The 16,760-nt window shown below is 40.3% G+C and overlaps 1 protein-coding gene across 1 annotated transcript in view; it reads left to right on the top strand.

The window, feature by feature from the left end:
* The first annotated feature begins 1,258 nt into the window (after window positions 1-1,258).
* LOC101421613 (zinc finger protein 705D-like) overlaps window positions 1,259-16,760 on the top strand; it is a 48,561-nt gene continuing 33,059 nt past the window's right edge. Inside the window, exons 1-2 of the mRNA XM_071211872.1 lie at window positions 1,259-1,342; window positions 6,367-6,541. The gene's annotated coding sequence lies outside the window, so the exon portion shown is untranslated. The remainder of the gene's footprint in view (window positions 1,343-6,366; window positions 6,542-16,760) is intronic.

A 16,760-nucleotide genomic window follows, 5' to 3' on the forward strand; every position in this document is an offset into this window, starting at 1 on the left:
ACACTGCTTATTTATAACCTGTGATTGCAGATGAAAGATGTAGTCTAGGAAGGTTAATGTTAATTGAAAGACAGCTATAGGATAGTCTGCTTGGTCATTTTGGTGGTAGATGAGGATTCTGTTTAATAATATAAATACAAGAATGTTCTTCAACTACAAGATGTTAAGAATTTGGTGATAAATAAGAAAAATACAACTAATATAGACTATAATTACAAACAATATTGTAATGTTTTTGTAGGAAAGGCAAAGAAGGTACTATATCAATGCTAAAGGTAAAAAAAAGAGTTTAGTTTTATGAGAGGTTAATATGATTAAATGGTTTTTTCTTCATCTCCTTCATTAAGAAGGAGATGTAGGTCATGTCATTTAACCAATCTCTGCTCATTTATGTATCCTTCTGAACACTGAAGAAATAATTGAGTTTGCTTTTAGGATTAAATATGATAAATGTGACCGGGCAGAAAATATTTAGATTAATGCTTCCATAATTTGTTAAGCCACCTTTGTATTTTATTTTATTTTTTGAAGTAGAGATAAAGTTAGGAAAAATCAATGAGGGAGTAGATGTGCTCAAGTGGTTGGTTTCCTGCTTCCCAAGTATGAGGTCCTGGATTCAATCCCTGTTACCTTCTAAAAACAAAATAAAAAACTGAAATAAACCAACTCTCATTGGAGAGTGGATGTAACTCAGTGGGTGAGGTCTTGCTTCCCATATAAGCTGTCCTGATGTTATAGACCAGTGATATTGACCAGACTCAGACTTTGAATAAAATTACAATTGAGAGCTTTATTAGCTGCACGGCGACTGCCTCACCCTATGCAGAGGGGAGAGAACAGCCCAGAGTCTCAGGGAAGGGGTGGTTTTATAGCTTTTTAGGAAGGGGGCATCTACTAATAAGCAAGCAGGCACAGAAGCAGAACACTGCGGTTAGCTGAAGATAGCGTATCTATTTTTTTAAAAAAAAAACTCTTCTTGTGAGCAGTCTCATATTATTTATTGGCACTCTCCTTGGCGGCAGCCCTAAGGTATTTATTTAACTGCAGGCAAGGTTATTTATTGGCACTTTCCTTAGTGGCAGCCCTGAGGTATTTATTTATCTGCAGGCACTTGCAATTCCTATTTCTTAATGTAGTTCTATTCCTATTTTCCCAAAGTGGCCTTACCCTTACACTGAGTTCAATCTCTGGTAACTCTTGGGGAAAAAAAAAAAAATCAGTGGTGGCGGGGTGACGTCATCAACCAACGCCGGAAGCCATACCCTGAAAACACCTCCGCAAAATGGTAAAGACTGGAGAGGGGCTCCACGAATGCCGAATTGAAGAAAGAGAAAAGTATCAGGTAGGAAACTTCTATCCAGGACCAACTGGTCCTCTTTGCTTCCCTCTCAGTGGGAGCCCTGCAAAGCTTCTGGGTTCTGCAGCAACCAGCCTGGACCCCTCTCACTGGGGAAAGAGGTTTTCGAGGAACTAACAGCAGTGAGTTGGGGCCCTGTGTGTATCCAGGCACAGAGACCCAGTGCTGAAAACAATTTGCTGCAGGGTGCTGGAAGCAAAAGGGCCCCCATTTTGGGGGGGGGGGGTAGGGAATAAAATCTCAGATTGGCTGTGGTTGAGCAGTGCCATCACTACATCCAGTTTGTGCGGTCGAATTCCCTAAATGCAGAATGGACCTTTCCGAGGGTCCCACCTTTCTGCAATGACTCTCCGAGGCAGGATAACCTAGCAGGGAAGAAACTTTAGGCAGAAAAGCCTCACAGAGAAAAATGGAGAGGGAGGATTAAACTGAAAACCTGCTGGACTGGAGAGTTCCAGAAATGAAAAGTGTAAGGAAAATGGGGTGTGGAGAAGTAGGAGCCTGTGACCACCCCCACCTGAGAGGAAAATTCCACAGCCCCCTAACCGCCTATATCTCACTTCTGTAACTAGCTTGCTCAACTGTAAAACCTTATCTCAAGGCCTCCTCCTGTAGAAAGTGTCATCAGCCCCTGCCAAAAGACCACCTGACCCAGACCCTTGTAAATAACAAGAACTCCCTGACTGCTTGTCTCCCCTGATAGAATTCCCAGCGCTTGATTAACCACAAACACCTGCTTCTGTATGTGCTTGCTTGCTGAGCTATTGCCCCCCACCCTGAACCTAAAAGCCTATATAAGCAAACTCCCCCCATGACTCGGGGCTGCTCTCCCTTCTGTGTAGGACAAGGCAGTTCTCATGTGGCTAATAAAGCTCTCAATTGGAACTTTATTCAGAGTCTGAGTCTGGTCGATATCACTAGTCTATAACAGGGGAACTGAGTGAGGAAGACTTTAAACAAATCATAGGAGCAGGGGACAAAATTCTACACAGAAACAAAGAGAACAGATGAAGATTCCTGAAGAAGGAAGAGAGGAAAAATGGGCAAGTTATGGCAGGCTGTTATGTTTTTTGTATTGGGGAAAGGAGCACTTATAAGAGATAGGAATTAAGTTAAGCTTCAGCTTGCTGATGTAGGGCTTAGCATAAAGGTCTCCATCTAGGGTCTGTGTAATTTATTTACCTCACCTCAGTTTGATCTGGCTGTCAGCCATTGAGAGTTGTGATAAAAATTTAAGGTGTTGAACCCATTTCATTTACTGCCTAAGGCCTTGGGGTAATATTTGCTAGTTGTTTTCATGTTGGGCTCATAGATGGTCATGATGTCAGTTTTAACATGATCATAATTTTTAGATCATCCCAGACATAAAGAAATCATTTGCTGGGTCACAAGTGGTTGGTGACCTACATTCAAGTGTTTGGGAAAAACAGTCCACCAGGGAGATTATAATGAATACTATGAGTGATAAAAGGTCCAAATGCCCACCTCATAGTATATGCCTAAGCCCAGTTCCCATGTTTTGACCCAAATGAAATCAAAGTGATCAAAAGGAAGGCCTTACCTGTTTAAATCATGTAGCGCATTTAATTATTTCATTCACTTTTACCTTAATCTCCATAGAAGTATGTACCCAAATATAACAGGTGGTGTTGGCAATGACAAAAATGCTTCCTTGTGCAGCTAAAAATAACAAGTAATAAGTAACAAATCTAATGACTTGTTGTGCAGCTATAGCTTTAGCAGTAGATTCAGTAATTTCTCCTATTGTAAGTCTACTCCTGTTCTCATTTGTGTTAGCCCTAAACCAAGATAGCAGCAATCTGCCCAAAGAACCAAACCTAGAATCATTACCTCCTTGGGTAAATTCTCTTTCCCCTGAGACTGTAGCTTGGGGGGAGTAGTCCAATGGGAAGTTTCAGATTTATTATGAATTCCTAAAGGACTGTGAGGTGACCAAATGCTTATTGCCCAGGCATTTTACCAACGATAAAGGTAATTTACAACCCAGTCAACTATCTGATAACATTTCCAAAATAAAAATATTGACCGGGGGGATGGATGTGGCTGAAGTGATCAGGCTGCCAACTACCATAAAGGAGGGCCAGGGTTTGATTCCCAGGGCTGCCTGTTGAAAGGCAAGATGACCATAATGGTGAGCTGGCCTGAGTGGAGTGCTGAGAGCTGGCCCATACAGAGAGCTGGCCCAGCAAGATGATGCAACAGAAAAGGCACAGAGGAGATACAATAAGAGATGCAGCAGACCAGGGAGCTGAGGTTGCACAAGAGTTTGAGCACATCTCTCTTCTGGAAGGTCCCAGGATCAATTCCCAGTGCCACCTAAAGAGAAGACAAGCAGACATAGAAGAACACACAGAGAGCAGACAGTGAATACAAGGCAATGGGGTGGGAGGGAAATGAATAGATAAAATCTTAGAAAAAAATTTTTAAATTATTGCCTGGCAGAACAATGTAAATACAGTCAATGTGATGTTGTTTGTAGATTTATTAGTAGGAATACTATCATTTGTCCTTAGTGTCCAAGGATCTGTCTTATTGAGACTATAAATGAAAAGCTTACCAGAATTTATTTGTATTGTGAATATTTTGCAGATCCAGTAACCTAAACCTGAAAGTGGACATGCATTGTTAATATAACTTGTAGTTTGTGGAAGTATGTGGACTATTAAGGCAAGTTTTATGAATTCTTCTGTGATATTTTTATAATTCTCTCAATTGGTTGTGTGTATTATGTGGTTTACACTGAGCAAAAACAGGTACTTTCCTTCCAATGCACTTTAAAGAACAATTCCTGAAATACTGAGTTTCCAAGGGAGAAAGTTTGCTAGGCAAGCAATGAGATCATTGGTCTAGCAAGGGCCCAAAAATCTGCCTCCTTGATTTTGAGGAGTTTAAGGTTTTTATGGTTTCAAACAGGGGAGGGTGGAGTGGTTATAATCACAATAGTAAATATACACAAACCTATTTTTCAAATAACCATAAGCAAAAGTAAGATCAGACTGTAATAACCATCACAATAGTATGTATACACAAGGGTGTGCCTCATTTGAAATAATCATAAAGAAAGGTGAGGTTGACCTAGCCAGTTTCAGTAATTTCAGGTATTAGCTTTGGACTATTCTATAATATAGTGAAAAAATAAGGGGAAAAAACATCTGTATAATGATTCAATAATCATAAATTTAAGCTAGTTCTTAATTCTTGGTAACAAGGTTCCAGGTCCAAGAAATTTTAAAGCAGAATAAAGAAGACTTGGGTCTAGTATTCACATTTGATATGAACCAAATTGTGCAATTTGATCTGAAGAGACTGAACCATTTGGGATAAAAAAGAAATTTGTTATGGGTAGAACTGTGGGGTCCCTTGCAATGTGCATATATCAGGGTTTATGGTAACAATTCAAACAGTCTATAATGTTACATTCCTTCGAAAAGTCCTTGTAGAAACAGACAATGACATTGTCTTTCCAAGCCAGTGCAAGGGCAAAGCATAATGAAATATAAAGATTTTATACATTATGAGTGTTTGTAAGGTAGAGTCTATGTGAGGACTTGTTTATGCTAGCATTTGATCTGTTACCTTGCAAATAAGTAGTCTACTTTGTGACATTGTCTACTTCCTTTCCTGGCTATTTGGATTTTTAACTCTCCAAAATTAGTCCAGGAGTCTGGTAGAACATTTTTTTTGTTGAGTAAAGTGGACCCATGGCTCAACACCCTGTAATAAATTTGCATTACCAGAATTTAGGAATACTTGGCAGAGTTCCTTTTAATCAGGATCTAGGGCTGTATTTGTATGTGTCATTTCCAGTAGATCCATTATCCTGGTGTCAGATTATGATTAATGGAGTGTCTGTCATACGGGATAGGAAAAGTGTCCTTCATTTGTTGAAGGTAATCTTTGGCATAATGCATTAAGGATTTACAAATTGGGTCATGTTATTGTGCAACAATGTTCTCAATTTATTCCCAGAGATAGGTCTGCCAGGAAAAATGTCATATGGGGAGAATTTGAATTTCCTAAAATAAATGCTATGAATAAACAGAGGGCCTAAGGTAAAATTTGGGGCCTGTAAAGTCTAGGTTCTTCAATTAATTTAGACAGCATTAATTTAAGTTTATAATTATGCCTGTTTTACTAATGGCTGTTTTTGCATGAAAATATGCAAGTGCATTTTAAAAATATTCACACTCAGTCCTTTTTGTGTAAACCTTTATCTTAGTAAAGTAACTGCATATGGGAATAAAATGGCAGAAAGGAGATAACTTACTTGTTCACAATTTTCAACTGGCATACCAGATGTGAGGAACCCTCTTTGCTTCCAGAGCATGATGAAATCACTGTAGATCAGGGGCTGTAAACCAGGGTCTGTGGAGATTTCAGGAGCAGGTTTTCAGGGGCTCTGTGAATTTGAATTGAAAATTTTAATTTAAAGATATGCTGATGTTGTATCATAAAATTATGTGCTGCTACATTCTGAGTAGGGGTCCATATTGTTCACCTGACTGGCAAAGGGGTCCTTGGAACAAAAATGGTTAAGAACCCCTGTTATAACTGTTCACTGAATTTCCTTTTGATGGAAAGCAGGGTTGGGTAAGGGTAGAGAGTTCATCCTTTTTGGTGGAAGAAAATTGTGGATGGCTGCCTTATGCAATCAGTGTGTGCTTGATACTAAAGTAAACACACTCTAGAACAATAAAAATTTTCCTTGTTTCTTCAGCACAAATATAGTCACAAGGGTGACTCAGAAAATATTGGTAGATTTCCATTCCTCTTAGATATACAGATTAATAAGAAACTTTTTGCTATAGGTGCTCTTTAGAGTACTTTCCTGGGACAACCAAAATCCATAAAAGTGAGACATATCTTTGAAGAAGCAGAAAGGTTGGTTTTGAGAGTTTTAGAAGGAAATGAATGACACAAGGTGTGCATTGAGTAAATTTATCTTAACTAGCATCTGTGTTAATCTAATTTTGTCTTTTGAATTATAGGACTGATGCTGTTACAACTACATTAAAAAAGAGTTTGCCATCAAAGTGCTGGTTTTTTTAGAGAGAAAGAAGCTCTGAACTACACTTGTGATGAAAGCAACCTCATTAAGACTTCGGTTCCTTGCATTCTCAGTTCTTTTGGATTCTCATGAATAAGGGAGAGAATTTTAACCAGGTGGGAGAGTACTCATTTATTTTGTAAATGATTTACTTTTTAATCAGAATGTGTTATTTACTTTGATGACAGGCAGTTGGATAAAGGCAATTTGAGGTCAGGTAAAGTTATTGTGGATAAATAATATTTCTGGATTTATAATTTGCTCATTTCCAAAGTGAGACTCTTTTACTATATTACCACTCAAGGCAGGATTTTATGCATTTAGATGAGGAGAGAGACCAAAATATGAACAAACAAATGAATAATAGTACAATGAAAAATTATATGAGTGACCTGAAGGAATAGTAGAATTTTAATATAGGCTATAGGAAGGGTAAAGGATACTTCTGGTTGGGGTTCAGTGACAAGATCTCTCAGGAAATGACAAAACAAAGACTAAAAGAACATGAGTATGATGTGGGAAGTTTTTAGAGGAGATTTCCACAGAAATGAAGGGTGGTTATAGTGTTCAGTGCTGAAATAATAACTAATATGAATGTGTTTGAATGTTTCTGAGAAATGAATTCTTATTCAATCCTTGGATGCCTGGAGAAGTCCTAACTTAAAATTACTTAATTTGAAGGAAATAGTTTGTTAAAGTGGCATATCTTGATTATATTCACATTGGGTGACATCTAGGTTAATCAGAGAGTTAGCTCTAGAAAAAGAATTTATTCTCGATTTGTGGGCTCCTGGTGGTATTATTGTTTTCAGTTATGTTGGATTTTTTGCCTTTATGAAAATAGAGATGTACACTCAGTTTTGAGCCAACAGTGGAGTAAATTAAAGCAATTGAATAGATGTGTGATTGTCATGATAGTGTACAGAAGTGGGAGAGAAAGGGGGCTACATACAATTCAGCCTTGAGATGGACTAATAATCCTGTTTGAGTATGGCCATGCAGAACACAAGAAGGAATATACTCAGGACTGAACTGTCAGAGAAGTCTAGGAAAAAGAAAGTTCCCAAAAGGTCCAATTCCTTACTTCCAAGTTATAGACTGAAGCACACACTGGATTTATTCATGGGGAGCTTATTGGAGATGGTAGCATGATTTACTTAAGAGGAAGACTGTCATGCTACTAACTCATTCTTTAAGGTGTGTGAGTAAAGCATAAAAGCGCTTATGTAGATTGACTATGAAAGAAGGAAAAGGAGATCAGGCACAAGAGATGAAATAGACACAAGGGGCATTTTGGTTCATAAAAGAAAAGAAACAATGAGGTTAAATGATGATGTGATTGAGTGTGATAGGAGAGAGCAGTTGCAAGTAAAGACTACAAAAAGGAACAGGGAAGCCAGTAATTCTCTTGGAGATATTCAACTTAAAACAGGTGACAAGGCTCTTCAGTGAGAGAGGAGGAGTAACTAATGGGTATGAATGCAGGAATAACTGTAGACATTGTGGTGCCAAGTTGAGGTGATTTCTTAAAATGACATCATTCACCTAGTTATTATGGGGTTAATCTCCTCTGGTAAAAGTAATATGAAATGTGAGAACATATGGATTCAAGCTACAGGACTTGAAGTGATTATGGGAGATGGAGGAATGACTCAATTATCAAGATATAGTCTTTTTCCCACATATATTTGAAAGTACTAGGAGTTGTGATTGTGTATTAGTCATAAGTGAGAGCTTAGTAATGTGCTGTGTCACATGCAGTAATAAACATGACAGAAAATTAAAGTCACTTCCTATGTGTGCAGATATGGAAAATAGTAAGTTATCTATTGACACATTGGGTAAATACAATGACATCAGAAATGTTCTTGATCCGAGGGGCAAGATGGCGGCTGAGTGAACATCCCTGTTAGGGTCTTCTGCAGGGAATCGGCTGGGCGGTGTTGGAGACTCTTCGGGACCGGATTGTTTCGGGATTTTTGCTGGTCCGGAGGTGTCTGGACATCGATTTGGAGGGAAGGTAACAGAGAGGATCCGTCTGTGAAATATACACGGAGATCCCAGCTACCTGTAGAGGATTCCCTCCTTGGGTAGGCGGAGACGAGGCATCTAGCCCCGCTCGGTGGGGCTGAGCCAGGCCGGGCCGCAGCGGCAGACGCCGGAGCCGGGCTGGGCTGCGCCGGCAGCGAGCGGGGCCGGGCGGGGCCGAGCCGGGCCGAGCCGGGCCGCGGCGGCCTGCGGAGCCGGGCAGGGCCAGTTCAGGCCGCGGCGGCAGGCGGCAGACGCCGGAGCCCGGCCTGGGCCGCTGTAGCGAGCGGAGCCGGGCGTAGCCAGGCCGGGCCGCAGCGGTGCACGGAACCGGGGGGGCCGGTCCAGGACGCGGCGGCGAGAGGCGGACGCCGGAGCCGGGCCAGGCCGCTGTAGCGAGCGGAGCCGGACGTAGCCGGGCCGGGCCGCGGCGTCGTACGGAGCCGGGCGGGGCCGGTGCAGGCCACGGCGGCGAGAGGCGGACGCCGGAGCTGGGCCGGGCCGCTGTAGCGAGCGGAGCCAGGCGGAGCCGGGTCAGGCCGTGGCGGCGTACGGAGCCGGGCGGGGCTGGTCCAGGCTGTGGCGGCGGGAGGTGGACACGGGAGCTGGCTGGGCCGCTGTAGCGAGCGGAGCCGGGCGGAGCCAGGCCAGGCCGCGGCGGCATGAGGAGCCGGGCAGAGCTGGTCCAGGCCTCCGCGGCGGGCAGCGGCGGGCAGAGCCGGGCCTGCGGAGGGGTTTCTGTTCTTTGTTTTTTTTTGTTTTTTGTTTTTTGTTTTTTGTTTTTTTTTGGAGCATCAGCAGTACTGGGGAGTTCGTGGGCCCTGGGCGGCCTATTGGGGGTTTGTGGGAAGGGAGGTGCTTGCAGACCCATTTGGGCAGACAGACGGGGGGTTTTAGGGCATAGCGGGGGGAAGTTGTTGTTTTAGATAGTGTTGCAATTGTGACACTGTATACCTGTATCTCTCTTCCCCCTATCCGTTCCCCACCGTTTGCCCATCCTCTTTTTCTTTCTTCCTTTCTTCTTGTCTTTCTTTTTTTCTTTATTATAATTAGTGTTTTTTTTTTTCGGTTTTCTCTTTCCCTCTTGTCCCTCATCTTCCACTCATTTTATTTTAATTCAAGTATACAATAGGTGCTACAGGGAACACCTCACATTTGCTGGGTTTTCCCATCCTCCACTGCCTCATTTCTGTGTGAACTGATTTAGGCTACCTACACTATCCCCCTTCCCCTGCATCTTGATATCCACTATCATCTACTGTCTCTCCTATATTCCACCCCCCACCTCCCGTTCTTTGATCCACAAAGTGTCTAACTCTTAATTTCTAATACCTTTGTTCTGTTTTCTGTCTGTTATCCACTCTTGAAACTCCTACCTTTCTTTTCTTTTTCCCTCTCTCATGAAAACAATAGCTTTGTAGTTCATACCATATTCCTCCCATATTCACTCATCTACTTCATAAAAGGTACTCTACCTACAGCTATAACTCTATACAATCTACATGAATCTAACCTCCATCCTCCCAGATCTCATATTCTTGCTTTGTTAACATACATCACCAATACTACTTTACACTTTTCCCTTGCTTACACAATTGCCTTTCCCCAACACTAATGCTTTCCTCTAAAGTGAACTTAACCAACAACAAGTAACTAGAATAAGAAGAAAAAAGTGACAAAGAGAAGAGATAACACCTATGCAAAAATAACAACTAATTAACCTCCAAGAGCAGACAAAGAAGCTAAGGAACTGATTAAATTCGTCAAAATAAAGAGATGACCAGAAAGCAACAAAAATCTACAAACCAAACCAATAATCAGGAAAACATGGCTGAATCCAATCAACAAACCAGTAATCACGAAGGGGAGCAAAACTTGGCACAAGCAATGAAAGATCTCAGAACATTTATCACCGACAAATTTGATGCAGTAATGAAAGAGGTTAACAACATGAAGACATCACTTGGAGGGGAAATTGCAGACATACGCAAAAAGATAACAGATATGATGGGAATGAACACCACAGTTCAAGAAATCAAAAATACACTTGCAGCAAATATCAGCAGACTAGAAGAGACAGAGCAGAGAATTAGTGATGTGGAAGACAGTACATCAGAAATCAAACAGATAGTAGAAGGGGTCAATAAGAAGATAGAAAAAATCCAATTAGGATTTAGGGACCTGAATGACAATGTAAAACGCTCAAACATACGTATTATAGGCATTCCAGAAGGTGAAGAGAAGGGAAAGGGGTCAGAAGGAGTGTTGCAGGAAATAATGGCTGAAAACTTCCCAAATCTACTGAAAGAGACAGATGTACATATCCAAGAAGCACAGCACACTCCACAACTCATAAACCCCAACAGGCCCACCCCAAGACATATACTTATCAAATTATCCAATGCTCAAGACAAAGAGAAAATCCTAAAAGCAGCAAGAGAAAAGAAAACCATCACATACAAGGGAAGCTCAATTAGATTAAGTGCTGATTTCTCTTCTGAAACCATGGAGGCAAGAAGACAGTGGTATGATATAGTCACGGTACTAAAGGAAAAAAATTTCCAACCAAGAATACTCTATCCAGCTAAACTAGCATTCAAACATGATGGAGAGTTCAAAATATTCGCAGACAAACAGAAACTGAAAGAGTATACCAACAAGAAACCTCCCCTTCAAGAAATTCTAAAGGGAGTTCTGCAGGAAGAAAGGAAAAAACAGGAAAGGCAAAGTTGGAGGAGAGTATAAGACCAACAACAACAAAAAAAAAAGACAAAAAAAATATACAAACAAAATATGACAAACACAAATCCAATCAAAATATGGCTAACACAAATAATTCCTTGATGGTAATAACACTGAATGTCAACGGATTAAACTCACCTATCAAAAGATTCAGACTGGGACATTGGATAAGGAAATATGACCCATCCATATGCTGCCTACAAGAGACACATCTTAGACCCAGAGACGCATGGAGATTGAAAGTGAATGGCTGGAAAACAATCATACAAGCTAACAATAACCAAAAAAATGCAGGAGTAGCTATATTAATATCAGACAAAATAGACTTTAAATGTGAAACAATTGTGAGAGACAAAGAAGGATACTACATTTTAGTCAAAGGGAAAATCTGTCAAGAAGATCGAACAATCATAAATATCTATGCCCCTAACAAGGGTGCCTCTAAGTACATCAGGCAAACACTGGAAAAACTAAGTGAAAGAATAGATACATCTACAATTATAGTGGGGGATTTTAATACACCACTATCAACTCTGGACAGAACATCTCAAAAGAGAATCACCAAAGAAACAAAACATCTGAATAGTATATTAGAGGAGCTCAACCTAATAGACATATATAGATCGCTACACCCAAACACAGCAGGATATACATTTTTCTCAAGCGCACATGGATCATTCTCCAAGATAGATCATATGCTAGGCCACAAAGAAAGGCTGAATGAATTCAGAAAGATTGAAATCATACAAAACATTATCTCTGACCACAGTGGAGTCAAGCTGGAGATTTGCAAGGGACAGAAGCCCAGATTTCACACCACGATTTGGAAATTACACAGCACACTCTTAGAAAAACAGTGGGTCAAAGAGGAAATCTCAAAAGAAATCAATGACTACCTTGAAACAAATGATAATGATAACACAACATACCAAAATTTATGGGATGCAGCAAAAGCAGTACTGAGAGGGAAGTTTATAGCCATAAATTCATATATCAAATAAGAAGAAAGAGCAAAAATTGAAGAACTAACTGCACATTTGAAGGAATTAGAAAAACAACAACAAAGTAACCCAACAGGAAGAAGAAGGAAGGAAATAACAAAGATAAGAGCAGAACTAAATGAAATAGAAAATAAGAAAGCACTTGAACAGATAAAGAAGACCAAGAGCTGGTTTTTTGAGAAGATTAACAAAATTGACAAACCTTTAGCAACACTAACAAAGAAAAAAAGAGAGAAGATGCAAATACACAAAATAAGAAATGAGAAAGGCGATATCACCACTGACCCCACAGAAATAAAGACTATCATAAGAGGATATTTTGAAAAACTATATTCCAACAAAAATGACAATCTAGAGGAAATGGACAAATTCCTAGAAACGCATAAGCAGCCCATATTGACGAAAGAAGAAATTGATGATCTTAACAAACCAATCACAAGCAGAGAGATAGAATCAGTTATTAAAAATCTCCCAACTAAGAAGAGCCCAGGGCCAGATGGCTTCACAGGTGAATTCTACAAAACATTCCAGAAAGAACTGACACCAATCCTGCTGAAACTATTACAAAACATCGAAACAGAGAGAACATTACCCAACTCCTTCTATGATGCCAACATTACCCTAGTACCAAAGCCAAACAAAGACATCACAAGAAAGGAAAATTACAGACCAATTTCTCTAATGAACCTAGACGCAAAAATACTTTACAAAATACTTGCTAATCATATTCAACAACACATTAAACATATTATACACCACGACCAAGTGGGATTCATCCCAGGTATGCAAGGATGGTTCAACATAAGAAAATCAATCAACGTAATACACCATATAAACAGATTGAAGGAAAAAAATCACATGATTATATCTATTGATGCAGAAAAAGCATTTGACAAAATACAGCACCCTTTCTTGATAAAAACACTCCAAAAGGTTGGAATACAAGGGAATTTTTTGAACATGATAAAGAGTATATATGAAAAACCTAAAGCCAATATTGTTTACAATGGAGAAATCCTAGACTCCTTCCCTCTAAACTCAGGAACAAGACAAGGATGCCCACTGTCTCCGCTCCTATTTAACATTGTCTTAGAAGTACTTGCTTGAGCACTGAGGCAAGAACCAGAAATAAAAGGCATTCAAATTGGAAAGGAAGAAGTCAAAATTTCATTATTTGCAGATGACATGATCCTATACATAGAAAACCCTGAGAGATCTACAACGAAGATTCTAGAACTCATAAATGAGTTTAGTAAAGTCGCAGGTTATAAGATCAATGCGCAAAAATCAGTAGCATTTCTGTACACCAATAATGAGCAAGATCAGGAGGAAATCAAGAAACAAATACCATTCACAATAGTAAATAAAAAAATCAAATACTTAGGAATAAATTTAACTAAAGAGGTAAAAAACTTATACACCGAGAACTATACAAGATTGTTCAAGGAAATCAAAGAAGACCTAAATAAATGGAAGACTATTCCTTGTTCATGGATAGGAAGACTGAACATTATTAAGATGTCTATCCTACCAAAACTGATCTACACATTCAATGCAATCCCAATAAAAATCAACACAGCCTTCTTTAAGGAACTAGAAAAACTAACTATGAAATTTATTTGGAAAGGAAAGAGACCCCGAATAGCCAAAGACATACTGAAAAGGAAAAACGAAATTGGAGGAATCACACTACCTGACTTCAAAACATACTATAAAGCTACGGTGGTGAAAACAGCATGGTATTGGCATAAGGAGAGACACATAGACCAATGGAATCAAATTGAAAACTCTGATATAGAACCTCACATATACAACCACATAATATTCGATAAAGCCACCAAACCCTCTCTACTGGGAGAGAGTGGCCTATTCAACAAATGGTGTCTGGAGAACTGGATAGCCATATGTAGAAGAATGAAAGAGGATTACCATCTCACACCTTATACAAAGATCAACTCAAGATGGATCAAAGACCTAAATATAAGAGCCAAGACCATAAAAACCTTACAAAGCAGTGTAGGGAAACATCTACAGGACCTTGTAATAGGAAATGGATTTATGAATATCTCACCAAAAGCACAAGCAGCAAAAGAACTAATAGATAAATGGGACTTCATCAAAATTAAAGCCTTCTGCACCTCAAAGGAGTTTGTCAAGAAAGTAAAAAGGTAGCCCACACAGTGGGAGAAAATATTTGGCAATCATATATCTGATAAGAAACTTTTAACTTGCATATATAAAGAACTCCTATATCTTGAAAATAAAAAGATAAACAACCCATTTAAAAAATGGGAAAAAGAATTAAACAGACACTTCTCTGAAGAAGAAATACAAATGGCAAGAAAGCACATGAAAAAATGTTCCAAATCTCTAGCTATCAGGGAAATGCAAATCAAAACTACATTGAGATACCATCTTACACCCATAAGATTGGCAGATATGAAAAAAACAGAAGAATACAAGTGCTGGAGAGGATGTGAAGGAAGGGGAACACTCATCCACTGCTGGTGGGAATGCAGAAGGATCCAACCATTCTGGAGGGCAGTATGGCGGTTTCTCAAAAAACTAGCCATAGATTTGCCATATGACGCAGCAATACCACTGCTGGGTATATACCCAGCAGAACTGAAAACAAGGACACAAACCGATATATGTACACCAATGTTCATAGCAGCATTGTTCACTATTGCCAAAAGTTGGAATCAACCCAAATGCCCATCAACAGATGAGTGGATCAATAAAATGTGGTATATACACACAATGGAATACTACTCGGCTGTAAGAACAAACACACTACAAACACATGTGATAACATGGATGAATCTTGAGAACCTTATGTTGAGTGAAGCAACCCAGACATTGAAGGACAAATACTACATGACCTCAATGATATGAAATAAACACGCTGCTCTAGATAGCAAGAGACTGAACGATAGGCTTACAGGAAATCGGAGGGTGGAGGAAGGATATGAGCCGATGTCTGCAAGGGTGGAATTTAAGACGAGATGGTGGTAAGTATGAACACAAAGAAGAGATAAAAGGGGGGCAAGGGGTTGCCTTTGTTTGGGGCTTTGCGGGTTTGAGGGTGGCTGGGGAGGGACGGATGGGTAACGTTGCCCAAAGGTGGGGTGAGGGAGGGGTAGCATACGAACACAGGAGAGGGTCAGGTGTTGGTGAGAGTAAAATGCCGAGAAAATCATATCAAAATATAATAAAGAGGGTTACCTGTTTAGAATGCTCAGAGGGGAGGGTCTGATGCAGGACGGGCTCCTGGGGAATGTCTAAATGCTCATTCTGCCAGAGTGGGTGACACCATGGGGTAGAAACCCAAGTAGTGAGAGTGGGGGTGGACCCACATCCTGGGGAGGACTAATGCCATCAAATAGAGGGAACTGTATCCCTCGAGAGAAAGGGTGGCTCCCAGGGCATTGGGGCAGTTGAGCAAGTTAGGCCCTGAACACTATTCCATCTATCTCTGGAAGTGGCTCCTCAGGAAACAGAGGTTGGCTGTCACTGTGGGCACCAAGGTGGAAGGGAAAATGGACGTTAAATGTGTGGAACCAAAGTAAATGGGGGGTAAAAGAGGAGTTTCTTGAGAGTACACAAGGATGGATATAAAACATGTAATATTACACCATAACATATAGGAGATGACAGACTGATAATGTAAACCATAATGTAAAACATAGGATAACTAAAAATGTAAAGAACTGTGTATCCTAAAGTATGCACCATAATGTAAGCACAGATGTTACCTTGTTAGAAAGCTAATGTCTCAGACTCTGTACATCACTTTAAGTAAATATGATATGAATAGGGCTTAAGAGTATCACTGTGGAAGGGAAAAGGTTTTCTGGTGGATGTGTGGGAGTGCTGTATATTATATATATACATTGCTGTGGTCTAGGACTCCTGTGAAGAAAAGCTGAATAATTAGGGGGGGAAAAAAAAAAAAAAAGAAAAAGATAGGATGTGGAATTTTTTCAAGTCAACATTCTTTATCTAAGTTCTTTATCTAACTTTATCCAAGTTCTTTATCTATCCTTTAAACCCATCGCTATATGCCATTCCCTAGTAAGGGACCATGACATTATATTGGGCTTCAAATTTCGGGGAGTTCTGGAACACAGAGTGTTTCAACAATGGCAATGGAGGGATACTGGTATGGGATACCAATGACAGGTGATATATGGCTGACAGGGAGCTGTACAGAACATATGTCCAGGGTGCATGGTAATGTTTGGATATACTCATAGTGGCAACAATTAAAAACCACAGCAGGGGGGGTACTGGGTTCCTGGCCAGTGGTGCTCTGTCGTGGTCCCTAGGGGAGCAGCAACAGTCTCCCAGGTACAGTGGCGGGGACCGGGAGGGAGTGAGGGTTCAACAGTGAGCCCCTGATGCTAATGACTATGCTTGTGAGCTGATAAACCTAAAATAAAAACAAGGCCTAGAGCAACATTGTGCCTGGGAATTTCCTCCTGTCAGCCTTCATGTTACTCAAATGTGGCCAGTCTCGAAGCCAAACTCAGCATGTAAATGCAATGCCTTCCCCCCAGCGTGG

This window comes from Dasypus novemcinctus, chromosome 25, assembly GCF_030445035.2.
Source record: "Dasypus novemcinctus isolate mDasNov1 chromosome 25, mDasNov1.1.hap2, whole genome shotgun sequence".
NCBI lineage: Eukaryota > Metazoa > Chordata > Mammalia > Cingulata > Dasypodidae > Dasypus > Dasypus novemcinctus.